Below are 13,497 nucleotides of genomic sequence, written 5' to 3' on the forward strand. Positions count from 1 at the left end.
TTGGAAATTTTGCCACAGTGAGATGCACACTGGGTTATCACAGCCAGAAGTCATTTATGATGATAGCTCATCTATTAAAAAGCAATCTAAGGCATCAAATTGTAGCTCCATTAAGGATTAAATTCTCACCGCAGAGCTTATGAGGAAACGCCCCCTCCCCCAATCTTCATTTCTGTGCTTGTCCACACTGATACTCTTGTTTTTACTGTTTTAAACACACTTACCCATTTGTTTCCTGATTCTAACTGTGGGTTCAGACTTTGTCATGATGACACAATTTTCTAACATGTCTTTCTCTTTCTTGCCTGCTTGAAGAAGCTGTGGAGCTCCCTAGCCTTGTGAAATCCTCTCTGAAGCATTACTGACCCCAGACTTCTGAACCCCACTCCCTCTCCATATCTACACCTATGCATTCCTACAGTGAAGCTTTTCACTTATGTGGCAGCAGATCCGTAAACAGAATGGGCTGTTACTGTCTTTGTGCTCTCTTCAACTGTTTGTCAGACTGAGCATCTTAGAGTCATCTTGATCCTGAACCACTTTCTTAGAGTTCTTTTTATGAACACCAAATTGAAAATAGCTTCCTTATGACTCCACACCTAATGTTTTGTTGAAAGGTAATAATTAATTTATAGGTCAAGTTTCCAGCATCTTCATGACATAACCCTGACTCAGATTTTCAATCCCCAGTGACAAAAATTTCTTCCATGCAGTAAGTGTTCAGTGAAGGCTCTTGAATGAATATGTACATGCCTCTCCTAATTGTTCTAATCCACTCTGATAAGAAAGAAAACATAAACATACTAGTATTATTGACTGATGACTGTGTGAATAAATAGATTGATGACTTCCTTGAGTAAAATAAAAAATAGGACAGGGACTCGTAAAAAGTCTGGCCACATTAATAATATAGATGTCTGGATTAGGGTTTGCCTTAGGAAACACAGAAGCCTTGAAAAGACAGCTCATCAAAGCATGCACTCTTCCACAGGAACTCCAGAACTCCTCTTTTAGGCTTCCCTGTAAACAGTCTTTCCAAATCTGCTAATGAGCTACTGTCAGTGTATCAGACACATGCTTCTCAGCCCCTGTAGTAGAATTTGCTTTTGTATCTGGAATCAAAAAATATAATAACACAGATCTCTAAGGAAATTGGAATTTCCATGAATTTTTTTGTTAGGTGTGTTTTGTTTATGGCCTTAGAAACATTCTATTAAATTGAGCAATTTTGTCTTTTTCTTGGGTAAACTTCGCTATTTACTATTGGCGTACTTTTTAAAAACCTCATTTATTTAAGTTTCTTATATATTTTTCTCCTTACCCCATCCCAATCCCTTCCAATACCCCAACACCAGGTAGGAGACAGAAAGTGTTAGAGGGACAGGGGGTGGAGTTCTTTCTTCTCTGCTTCCTGCCGATCAGGTTTGTCAGGTTCCTTGGAGCCAGTCCAGTCCTTGTTTCAGTAGATCTCCATCTTCTTGTGTCACAAAGGCAACAAAGAGCAGCAAGGGGGGAGTAGGAGCAGTCTTGTTCTTTCTCTCCTCTATACTCTCTGGGTTCTGGCATTTATTCTCTCTCCAAGCGTCCTCAGATTCAAACTATCTGCAGCTGTTAAACTGCTTCTTTCAGAGCCCACATGAGGCAAATAGTCTGCTGCTGTGGACCATCCAAATCAGTCCCATATCCAACGCCTGGGACCAAAACAGAACCATGTTTATAGCCACAATTCTCAATTTAAATAGATTACAAGTTGGGTGCCATTGAGAAAAATGTGTATGGGCTCCTTGAATACTGGTTCTTCCTTCCCAGTTCTGATGGTGTCCATCCTCTTCTGATGATGTGGACTGAAACATCCAATAAGATGCAGCCATTGACTTTCTGTTTATGATAGGCTTGGACTTTTGATTTGGTTGAGAGTCTGACCCATTTATTTTGACAATCACTCCTGTAGCACCTGTGCTTAATATAATTAACAATGTGCTTGAAAATTCATGTAGTCATTGGATAGTTTAGGTTGAAATACCAGTGATGTCCAAAAGAGCCACAGAAGGAACCTCATTTGTTGAGTAGAAATTTTCTATGAAAAAAAAATATATTGGATATGGCTTTAAAACAGGGTGGCCTTGAGAAGAAAATGCGCTGAATAAAATCTCAATGAGAGATGCATTCATTAGGATGAGAAGAGCAGGTGGGGATGCCCCTCAGTGGTAGATCTCTCGCTCAGTAAGCACAAAGCCCTGGATTCAGTCTTCCGTGCTGCATGGAGAAGGAAACACATGTTGGCTTCCAATCTTCCCTTCTTTCCTTTTATTTTAGTTAGTCTGCAGCAAATTGCAATCCATATGTTCTGTATGCAAAACAAGAGGGACTAATGTCAGGGCGTGTTAGAGTCAGAGGGATTGATAAGATCTTCCTCTCTGCTTCTAGCCTAAGATCACTGATACCCAACAGTGATGAGCACAGCTGTGTCTGGGTCTTGGCTACTCAAGACCATTTCCCTGTTGAATAGAATGGGGTCTTACCAAGAAAAGGGCTGATTCCCAGATCTAGCCCAGGAAGAAAAGTAAGCCACTTTACTGTGGAGCACAAAGAGTATATGCAGGCTCACAGAATGATGAACACACATCAGAAACATGAGAGACAGTTTGAAGATGCTCTTGTTGTCTGAAGTTGGACAAAATAAGTAACACTAAAGATTACAACTCGTTATTTGAAACCACAAAATGCATACTAAGATAAATACGTGAATAAAAGAGGGGGCTTACTTCTACACAATAGGACACAAACTAATAAATGCAAAAAAAAATCATCAAATTACAAAGTCTAAATCTAATAGCAGCAGTCATTAATTCAGGCAGGGCATGTCCGTGGTGCAAATGGGAAGGGATGGAAGGAGAGAAGAGGATCTGTGTTTCAGAGTCCTCCTACAGAGTGAGATAGTGAGGAAGGTAGCTTTCAGGGAGGGTAGCAGAGAGATGACATCTGAATTGAGCAATCAGATGGAGTCCACATGGCCAGGATGAGGAAAGCCTGCATCAAAAGCCTCGGAGTCTGACCCAAACAGAAGATGAACAATATATCTATGATAATGAGTTGAACATACATACTCTGAGAGCTGGAGAGATGGCTCAGCAGTTAAGGGCACTGGCTCCTCTTCCAGAAGACCTGGATTCAATTCCCAGAACCCACACCATGGTTTACAGTGATCTATAACTTCAGTTTCAGAGGATCTGACACCATCTTCAGGCCTCTTGGGGGAATCTGGCACATCAGATGGATATTAGAGAACCAATGAATGAAAGACTACCAATCATGTTTGACACTGACACACATTTCTTTTCCTGAAAGGGTGTTGTTGGAGAATTATAAAAAAAAAAAAAACAGGCCTGTAGGCCAATAGTTATATAAAATATTCATTCACCTTATTTATATATATTTGAAATGATTTCAAAATGCATGTATTTCTAAGTACTAGGGACACATACATGGTTTAGTGTTGTTATTCTGCATCTTTATATAATTTATTTTTATTTATGTACTTGTTTGTATGTATGATAATATGTACATGAACAGACATGATACTAGAAGAGGGTGTCTTGGCTCTTGGAGTTAGAGTTATAGGCAGTTATAAGCGGCAAGTTGAATGATTGTCAGCTGTCAGAATCATAATTCTAATTTAAGTGAGCATCAAAGTCGTTCTATGATTTAGGGCCACCTTACCATAGATTATCTCTCTCCTCACCCCATCTCGTGTTATTGCTCTTTACTTGCTCTGTTTTATTTTCCCATTTCATCATCTACGGGCAAGAGCCTGTGAGACGCTGTTCCTTTAGCTTAGAGCCATCCTTCCCCTGTCTCTAGGCATGGTTTCATTCTTCAATGATTACAGTTCTCAGCTCAGTATATCACTTCCTCAGGGGAATGGGGTATGGGGCAGTCTCCTATCTATGAAAAGACCAACCACCAAATGTGACCACAAACATGATCTTGTGTTCCTCACCTCTCATGTTACCCCATGTGAACCTTTGTGTAGTTTGTTGATTTCTGGCGGTGTTTGTTCAATTCTTCACCTGTTTTCTGTTCTTATCTTGCTCCTCCCTCATTAGGGCCACCTGTTCAGCTTATTTACCTCCTGGTCTCCAAAGCCCAGTGCTGGAGCTTCGCCATTAGGGCTGCATGGAAAACATTCACTGAGCTAATTAAGCCTGCACCAATAGCATTCTGGAGATGAGACCAGTGGTCTAACCCCCTGCACACACACGTTTTAAGTGCAACTTTGTTTCAGTAACAGCTAATCACATTCTCAGGGCACTATTGCTTAGCAAATGGGATCTGCTCTACTATGGAGACATCTGTTTATCTTGAAATCATTTGATAACTAAAACTTTATACATTGATTTGACTTTTAGTGCAGGCATTTGTTATTCCAGTAATCTAGTAATAGGCAACTTTTGTTTGAAGGTAAAGAATGAAAATATCTCAATTAATCTTTATGTTGCCTTAAGTTTAACAACAACAACAACAACAAAAATACAAAGGGAAAGTTCTAGAAAGTTAAAAATGTTCTCAGCTCAAAATGAGGTCAAGATGTCTAAAGTCTTTCTGTAGAACGACTACAAATGTATTTTTTTTTATTTCATTTGGGGCTTCTATGAGGATGAATAAGTACCCAGGACTCGGCTGAAGAAAAGAAAGAACAATAATGTTATAAGCACAAAAAAATCTAGATACATATTGCACCCCGAATTTGAAATCATGCATGCTCTATATAGACCATCTCAGGAGACAAGCAGAACATTGAATCACCAGGGAAGTCTCTTGCATCAGATGTCCTCCAGGCTCTTTGAATCTGGGGGAAGATGTGGGAGAGACATCACCACATGCTCTCCATTTCTGACTCATCCCTTGGACCTCTCAGCTGTGTGAGTTTGTGTGTGTATGTGTGCATGTGTGTACACATTCATATGGTAGATAGATAGTGGCCTCAGATGTCAATCTTCAAATAGCATCCACCTTTTTGTTGCTGTTTTGAGACAGGGTCTCTCACTGGCCTTGAATTCCCCCAGGCCAGCAACCCGTGTGACCTGCCCATCTTCCTCTCCCAACACAGCCCTTACAAGCCCTGAGACCATAATTGGCTTTTCTAGTTGGGTTGTAGAGATTGAACTCAGATTCTTATGCTGGCCAGGCAAGCAATTTATTGACTGGGCCGTCTCTCTGGCCCTTAATCTTTACTTTTCATGGATCCATCTACTTAGGGTTGTGAAAATCTTAGAAAAAGGAAAACAAAACAGAGTGGAAATAAACAGAACTCAGGACTGCATTCTCTGTCAGTGACAGGCAAGGCTCAGACAATACGTCAAGTGTGCCTGGCACTGCTCAAACACTTTGCGAATATTTATGCACAAATTCTTCAAAGAGGCCATTGAGGAGGTTGAAAACTTGTACGATATCAGGTGTCCAGTAAATGTGCTAGGTGGAATTTTGGCCTAAATCAATTCGTTGCGGAGTTCGAGCTTTTAACCACGATGCCGGCAGCTTGTACTCTCTGACAGTCTGATCACCAAAGGCAAATCGCTTGAATGTTCAGTCTTCTATCTCTGCTTGCACACACCCTTCTGGCAGAGGTTGAAGAGACCTATGTGTGAACATGCTTAGCAAATACTTAGAACAAGAGTTAGGATGCTGCTCCCGCTCTTAGAAACTTCTTGGTACTTTTATTTATTTTCTCATTTAATTTTTTTTTGTGTTCATGTGTGCTCTCTCTCTCTCTCTCTCTCTCTCTCTCTCTCTCTCTCTCTCTGTGTGTGTGTGTCTATGTGTGTATGCCTGTATATGTGCATTCATGTTGAGGCCAGACAGAGGGTCTTCCTGTGATCCTCTTTCAACTAAAAATTATAGTTTAAAAAAAGATTTATTTATTTGTAATAGAAAATCTATTTTAATACAATATATTCTGATTATGGTTTTCCCTGCTCCAACTCCTCCCAAATCCTCTTCACCTCTTCACCCACCCAAATCTACATCCTTGCTCTCTCCCATTAGAAAACAAACAGGCATCTAAAGATAATATAATAAGATGAAATGAAAACAAACACAAAAAAACCACAAATAGGATAAAACAAACAAACAAACAAACAGAAAAGTGAAGTGCACATTGCCAGAGGAGAAAGATGGACACCAACCCAGCTGCAAACCCTTTGACCTGCAGTGGTGACCTGCATGCCACAGTGTGCTAGTGCAATAGTGGGCACAAGCTAGTGAGAGTAACCAACCGATATCACATTGGATTTGAGGCCCACTCCTCGAGATGGAACCTACCCCTGATACTGCTCAGGTGGCCAAGAACCTGATACTAGACAGGTCAGGGACCTAGGGGAAAACCAAACACAACAAAACGACGTTCTACTACACTCACAGATCAGTGCCTTGCTCAGCCGTCATCAGAGAAGCGTCCCCCTGAAGAAGATGGGGAGAAACAGAGACCCACGGTGGTACGATGTACACAGAGTCCTAAACGAAACGTCTCCGTCCATAACCTCCACTCAAGGCTCGTGGAGAAGTGGAGAAGTGGAGGCAGAAGGACTGTCACAGACGGAGTGGATGCAGTACACCAAGGAAGCAAGGCTTTCTTTAAAAGGCTCATTTGTTTTCAATTTTGGGTATCTGAGTGTTGCCTCATGTATTTCAGTGTTGGTTTTCTGTGGAGACCACAGCATGGCATCATGTCCCCTGAAACTGGAGTTGTGGATGGCTGGGAAGCTACCATGAAGGTTCTGGGAACTGAACCTTCTGCAGGAGCAGCAAGTGCTCTTAACCAGTGAGTCCTCTCCAGACCCCTTTTCCTTACTTCTGGGCAGGGTGCCTTTCACTGCACCAAGAGCCCACTAATTTAGCCAGATCAGCTGGACAATAAGCCCCGGAAATCCTCCTGCATCTGCTTCTCAGGACCACTGTTCCCACATATGCTGTGATGTCCAGCCTTCAGAGAGGATTTGGGTCCTTATACCTGCGAGGCAAGCATTTGACGATTGGTCCCTTATTTTCTCCTTTAATCTTAATGCAGGGCCAAGAGATCACTGTTGTACTGGAGCCTAGGCAGGCCACTGAGTCTAAGTAAGATAGTACAGTCAGCCAAGTGATGGAGGTTGTACATTTTTTAAGTGACAGATCATTAGAGGCCAGGGTCCTAGTTTCCTCTGTTCTGTTTCTAATTCCAGAAGTGAAATGGCAACGTGTCTAATTTCCAGCTTGCGGCTGCGCGTGGCAGGCCGTACCCTAGCTTTCTTCACCTACTTTAATCGCTTGCTTTCCACACATATTATACCTTGTAAAGAATCAAAAGAATAAGCATGACCCTCATTAGCGGAAGGTGTCTGTGTGAGTTTAAAAATGGGACGTGGCAGCTGGTTTTGAACTTGGAGAGGTGCCGAAGCCTGCAGGTATCAGGCACCAAGCAACGCCTGTCTGAGTTGCGTCATTTTGTAGAATGTTAAACCGCTCCCTTCACACCAACAATAAAGATATTCTTAGATCGTGGATTTGGCTTTTTTAACTTAAGAGGAAAAAAATGACTTTATTTGCAAGTACAGTTGGGAAGGGGTCAGACTGTTGGACCTCCTGCTTTCCGCTGAGGGAGCTCAGCTGCTCAGGTCTGATGGCCAGAGCCTTATGCCCACCTGCACCAGAAAACAGGAGCCCTCAGGTCCCAGAAGCCACCATGGCATTCCTTATGTCCTAGATTCTTAGTTGGCTTATCTACATCTGAATGTAGTCAACTACCAAGGACTAACGCTACCTTTGTAGCCCTGACTCACCCTATACCACAGTGCTCTTTGAGCCCAACTGTATGCATGATGGTAATCTTCTGTAGAATATTATTCACTTCCTCCCCATACTAGATTCTTGGAGTAAAAAACAATAATATTCAGACCAAGATAAATGGATGATGGATGGTATCCCCAGAACTGGAAACAATCGAACATGTTTCCTGTAAAACTGACCTTATTTAAATAAATAATGAATAAATGCACATTAAAGTTTTACCTCACTGAGCACCATGCTTCAAATGATACTAGGAAAGAAAATAGAAATCACTTGAAAAGGTTATTTTGTGAGCTGTTCCGGCAGAGCGTTTACAGTTTAAGGTTTATGGCAAACCAGAATGATTGTAGTGGGTTGAAAATTACTCATTGCACACAAGAATTACAAAATGCCCTTCTGTTAGCACGTATCTGTCACACCCTCACCTATCATTATCAAATCTGGGCGCTGCCAGAGATAGCTAAATTTAACATGAAAAACAACAGATGGAAAGAGACATCACCTACCTGTGCTCTCCAGGTGTGAACTGTGAGTCATTATGGAGAAATTAAGGCTCTTAGAAAACAGTATAATGGCATGTTGTGCTAGAAACTGAAGGAAGGAAGGAAGGAAGGAAGGAAGGAAGGAAGGAAGGAAGGAAGGAAGGAAGGAAGGAAAGATATACAGATGTATGTTATGTATGGGTTGGTGGTTGAATGGATCTATGGATAAATAAGTATTGAATCATTGGTATGAATTTCCAAGGACATAAATAAATCTGTGAGACTCAAATTCAGACATAATTGACATAATTGACAGCAGTAGATAGTGAATAAAGATAACTGAACAAAAAGATTTCTATTTGGAAGACTTTTCTTATTTGGGAGCTGGTTTTAGCAGGAAAGAAATTAAAGGGGCCTTGAGGACAGTAGAAAGGAAATGGAAAGCTGTGTGTTGTCTTGGGCTATGGTTTCTTATTTGTCTATGCCATAGACAGAAAATCCAAAGGGATGTGACTAGAAATGCTACAACATATTTGTTTTCAAACATGTGGACACTACAAGAAAATAGTTTCTGCATTTAAAAATGTTCTTGACCACATCAAAGTCTGTATATCTAACTCTGTTTTTTTTTGTTTGTTTGTTAAAAAAGTATTAGCAGCAACTGAGTATTTTGAAAATTAGTTCAGAAAATGTTGCCATGGTATGCAAATATTTATATTTATTTAACAGTTTAATTTCACTGCCTTTGGAACCAGCAGAGAAGTCTTTCTGCACTTTCAAATATAATTTGGTACTTCTGTTTGTATCACCATTCGTGATATGTATCATATATCACGATGAAACAATAATTGACGTGCACATTAAAATGATTTTGATATACTAGAAACATGATTAAATGATTATGACTATTCTGCATACAGATGTGAAAATTTTTGTAAATGTAAATGAATTTAAGAGAAATATTATCTCTTTTTAATCTTTTTAACATAAGAAAACCACTGTAAACAGTAAATCGCAGCTCTTCATATACTGCTTCTGTGGAAATCTCTGAGCCCATGGCAGTGGTAATAAGGTGATGAGCTAGCATCCTTTCACCAAACTCAGGATGGAAGGGTACTCACTCACAAGAGGTGAAAATGTGATCAGAAACAAATCGAAATTGAGAGGATGTCTAGTTGTGTGCTGCCAAATTCAGGAATCTGGAAAAAAAATAACAAAGTCTTTGTAGGGAGGAAAGAAGAGTCTGTCATCTACCACTAAAGTTATCACCTTCAAAACTGAAGAGTTGCTTATTCCCTCTATTTATTTCAGTAGATATCGGGCACTGTAGGGAAGGCATTTGGTGTGAACGTTCATACAGCTGACCAAGGTACCCACGCCTACGGATTTCATTAGCTTAGCTGACATGTACTAAATATTACTTAGTACAAATATGCAAATGAATACTAGGCAAGGATGCCATGCACGTGCTGCTTTGACATTCCATGGTGATGATAGACAGACAAACAGATTTAGGAAAATCACAGTAGTGGGGTCTCCTCTAAGATCTACATCCTAAGCAGCCAAGAGTAGTTGACTAGGTTACAGTATCAGGCATAAATTCCCTCCTCCTTACAGTCAAATTAGGTAGATGTTGGTTACTTTCAAGATATGAGCGCCACTATTGTGCCCTTGGGGATAGCTTGCCTGTCTCATCATTGTTGTGGTTTCTAGGCTTTCCAGCTGGGTAGAACTTTTGATTGCTTTTCTCCCTTGACAGTTTGAATAGCTCTTTCTACTATTAGAAGCAGCCCTTAGGGCAAGGTGTAAACATCGGTTCCATCTTGATCTTTTTAAGTTCTGAAATACTCAATAATAATAATAATAATAAAAACATCTAGCTCTTTTTAAAGTGTTTGTCCTCTGATTTCACTTCCTTTTCATGATGTGCGTAACGTTCTGTTGTTGGCATCTTTGCCAATACCTGTGATATTTCTGGAGAAGCATGCGTGGACTTCAGTGTGTGCATTTTAGCCATTCTAGCCCTGTGCTATGAAATAGCCTTGTAACTTTGTTTTGCTTTTCTCCAGTGATCAATGGCACTGCTTTCATCATGTGCATATTGGCCATTTTGTTTGTCTCCTTGTGTGAAATATCTGCTGCCTGCATTTATTATTGCTTATCCTTTTATCACTGTCATGGAACTCATCTTTGTATTCTGCATATATTATCCTAGGTCTGGGAGTAGGTTTTATTAATAACGTCTAATAAACACATGTCAACTTTATGAATATCTTTCTTGCATGCTCACTGTTCCCGCATTGTAGAAGATCTTTCTTAGCATAGATCTGAAGATGTCTTACCTTCCACTGTTTGTAAAGCTTTATCATCTCTGATGCTATGTAGGATTGCATTTATCCTGACTTAAATTGTTCCCTGGGAATGAGAGCAGAGAAGGTCACCATTTTTAAAAGTGGATATCCAATTATTCTGGTGTTATTAGTTGAACAGACTTTCTTCTCTTCACTTAAATATTTTAGCATGTCTGGTGGTATGAATGAGAGCGGCCCCTATAGGCTCATATATTTGTGCACTTAGTCAACATGGAGTGGAAGTCTTTGAAAAGATTAGAGGTGTGGCCTTGTTGGAGGACCTGTGTCCCTGGGAGTGGGCTTTGAAGCGTCAAAAGCCCATGCCTGGCCCAGTCTCTCTTTCCTCTTTTTTAGCCTGTAGCTCAGGCTGTAGTTCTCAGCTCCTGCTTCAGCTCCAGGTGAGCCTGTGTGTCACTGTGCCCTCATCTATTATGATAATGGACTTAAGTTCCTCAACTGTAAGAAAACCCCCAATTAAATGCTTTCTTTTGTGAGGATTGCCTTGCTTTTGGCATCTCTCTATAGCAACAGAACAATGTCTAAGACTGAAGTTGATACCAGGAATAGAGTGCTGATGACAGGCCTGACCAGGTTGTTGGGGGGATGCAGAGTTTTGGACTTTGAATTAGGAAAACAGTTGTATACTTTAAACAGAGCTTAATGGCCCATACTAATAGAAGCATAGAAAACAGTGGTGCTGAGAACAATGCAGATTATAACTTCTGACTCAACGGGTTTTAGGAGGGAAATATGAGTAAGTGACCCAGAGACCATTCTTGTAATATTTTGCAAAGAATCTGGCTGTTTTCTGCTATTGTCTGAAAAATCTGCTTGATGCTCAACTGAAAAGTTTTGAATTCTAGCTTTGGCAGAGTAGATTTCAAGACAGCCTAGTATGTATTGTTTCCTGTGATTATCAGTGGCTGGTTTTATGGAGATCTGTAATGAAAAGGAGTGTTGATTCACTCACCTTGCTCCTTAAGAAAACATATGTGTGTACATAGGTATGTATATATATATTCAATCTATATTATACAAATATGCACAAGTATTATTTATAACATACACATACATCTATATATTCATTTTATATATATATATATATATATAAAATTAGACTGATGTGGACAGACGTCTACCTTCTTCTCACTCTTATGGGGAACTTTTATCTTCCACATCTTTGTAAATATCAGAATAAACCTCCAATCTTTTTGACTGTCTTTCTCATCAACAATTTGATAACAGTCACAGAAGGTCCCTTGAAGGAGCTTCATTCAGACATCACTTGGAAAAGGAGTATTGGACTTGAACAAACACAACTTGAGAGTGGAATAGCCAAAATTGGAGTGATTGTTTTCCAAACAAGGTTGTTTTAACATTACATGATAATATGACATTTTGATTGTCTTTGTCTACAAAGCTCTGTAAACATCTACCAATGCTGATCATAGCCTGTAATACTGGAAAAACCTTAGTGGCTGCCTACTATGCAGAAGGCTTTGTAGAGCACTGTGTGGCTCTCTTTCTCCTACCATTAAATCATTTCTGCTGCAGGAAAGCAGCCTTTGTTTCAGAAGATTCCCTGGAACCATTGCTCTGTCCCCTTGCCTCTGGCACCATCAATTCTTGTTGCAGACAGACTCTGTATCAAAATGTCCGCCTGAGTCCTGAATTTGACAGTCCCACCTTCATTTTTCATCTCAGGTCCTTGGCTTCTGGATAAAATGAAATATGTATGGGATTTTATTCACAACTTAGCCATGGTTCGGTATAAGTAGATGCATTCTATCAAGAAGATACTGTCTCCTCCAGATAGATACAAATCTGGGTGTGATAAGTGATGACACCCCTTTCACCCCGCACCTTCTTATTTATAAAATGCTCACACCAGATACAAAGAATTGTGGTTTAATTCTGACAGTCTTTAAAATACTGCATATGACTGAGCATGCATGTGAAAGGACATGGGATATACAGGCTACACAGCCAGTAAGGACTGAATGGGAACATTTCCCCCATAAGCTCATGTGTTTTAACTATTGGTTCTCAGTTGGTGGCCTTATTTATGGACACTGTAGAATCTTGGGAAAATTGATTCCAGCTCCATGGAAGAACTGGCTCCCTGGACAGAGAATCTGAGGTTCATGATCCAACTGTTTTTTCTCATCTCCATCTCTTTCCTGGTTGCTCACACAATACACCCAGTTGCCTTATGCTCCTGCTGCTACAGCAAGGAGTATCTCCCACCACAAGACCACTGTGGACCACATCCCCTCAAGCCATGATCCAAAAGAAACCTCCCTTCCTTAAGTTCTTTCTTGCCATATATTTGACCACAGTAGTAAGAAAAAAATTACATAGCAATCGGTAATTAATTCAGCTAAGTAATTTGCCAAACTTTTTACTGAGTTTCTACTCAGCTCTTTTTTATTAATCATTTAGCAAATATTTATTAATTACCTACTTTCTACAAAAGACTCGCCCAGAATTGGTAAAAAAAAATCATTATCAATTAATAAACATGGACATTATCCCCAAAAATGACTTAGATCTTGCAAGTACCATAAATAAATTTCTCTGTATGGGTTTATCAGGTTGTTGGTTGTAGTGATGTTCATGACATCAAAATTATGTTTAATGTGTGTTTAGTTGGCCTGTAGTTCTGTATGAAAACACATCTTCATAGAGCATCATTTGGAGACCTGAGCTTGCCGAAGGCTACACTATGTGACAGAGCAGCTGACATTCATGGCTACTCTTGAACAGTTTTAGGTTCTGACCTCATATATTGCTTCTTAGGATTTTCGTAAGTGACATATCGGAACCCAGTGAGCAACTGA

Source organism: Meriones unguiculatus, chromosome 4, assembly GCF_030254825.1.
Source record: "Meriones unguiculatus strain TT.TT164.6M chromosome 4, Bangor_MerUng_6.1, whole genome shotgun sequence".
NCBI classification, from domain to species: domain Eukaryota; kingdom Metazoa; phylum Chordata; class Mammalia; order Rodentia; family Muridae; genus Meriones; species Meriones unguiculatus.